Source organism: Penaeus japonicus, unplaced genomic scaffold (assembly GCF_977035675.1).
Source record: "Penaeus japonicus unplaced genomic scaffold, GWHDUDI00000001_assembly GWHDUDI00000008, whole genome shotgun sequence".
In the NCBI taxonomy this organism is placed as follows: Eukaryota; Metazoa; Arthropoda; class Malacostraca; order Decapoda; family Penaeidae; genus Penaeus; species Penaeus japonicus.
Window position 1 is genome coordinate 4,201,821 of NW_028234410.1, and position 1,344 is coordinate 4,203,164.

At 48.4% G+C, this 1,344-nt stretch overlaps 1 pseudogene; it reads left to right on the forward strand.

The window, feature by feature from the left end:
• Positions 1-375: 375 nt before the first annotated feature.
• LOC147471441 (uncharacterized) lies at positions 376-1,255 on the forward strand (annotated as a pseudogene).
• The last annotated feature ends 89 nt before the right edge of the window (positions 1,256-1,344 follow it).

Here is a 1,344-nt window from a genome sequence, read left to right on the forward strand (position 1 = left end):
AAATTGTGGAGGATTGCGGTCCTAGTGAAAACTGTGAGGGATTGCAGTCCTAATGAAAACTGTGGAGGATTGCGGTCCTAGTGAAAACTGTGGAGGATTGCGGTCCCAGTGAAAACTGTGGAGGATTGCGGTCCTAGTGAAAACTGTGGAGGATGTCGGATCAGCAGTCCTTGCCAGATTGGTCTCCGAGACTCATAACAGCATAAAACGAAATGAATATTGATGCTGGGGGAGGGTTAATTCCCTCCCGACTCGGCTAGTTAGGCGGGCTATGGAAAGGCGACCATTGGGTGGCCCACCTCCCATTTATCTAAGGGGAGGCAAGGGAGGGTGGCGGAAGTGGCACCCACCCACAAGTGACAGCCCGAGGCTTAATCTTCGACGGGCTGTTCGGGCTTTTTGCGTCACAATGATCGACTGACACTACTACTGACGGAACTGAGATGACTAAGAATGGAGGTGGCCGCCCTCATGGAGGTGAGAATGACTGGCAGCATGATTAGTGAGTGGCTACACCTACTCCTGCTCGGGCCACTATGGCAGTCACCATCTCAATGGGTTAGCCATAGCAGGTACTAGAGGTAATTGCTTTTGATATGCGTATAATGGTATCGAGACTGAGGCACTTGTTTGACTTCATGCCTCTTCTTGCAGTACACGCTCTTACCGATGTGTGTAAAGTCGATGTGAAAGAGATGTTCTTCACTAAACTCGCTTCCACGCTGAACTATCTATGTTGGTCTTGGTGACTTCAAAGCAGTATCTAACTGCGATTGAACTGGTTCGGGAGTTGATACTGATAGCGAGAACAGCCACCTTCTCCGGGTTCCAGAGATTGATGGTCTTTGGCTGTACCCTGTCCGGCGATAGAGGAAATACAACCAAGGATATCTACCACACATTCGTCAGCTCTCGTTGGAAGATCCTCCAATACTGCAAGGTTTACCAGAGTGCAAAGTTCTGTGGCACTGATCATATATTGGTCGTGGCAACGCACTCTGTCCAATTCAAATACTAGTGTCCATCCACTGATCATCAACTGAGGCACCAGAAACCGGAGTAATCTGGATTCATTCTTGGTAAACCCAAAAGTAACCATATCCTTGTGCTTTATGTAAATGTCTAGCCCCGTCGAGAGTTCGGGTGTGGCTTGCTTGGAATCTACACTAATCGCAAGGAGGCTTTTGACTCGGTGCATCCTGAATCACTCTGGGAGACTCTGAGACTTGCAGGAATTCCGGTTAAGATTATTTGATTGATAGCAAATCGTGTATACAGGTGCTGAAAGTACTGGAAAGTGTGTGTGTATGTGTGTGGAGAAGGGGGAGTGAGACATGGCCATGA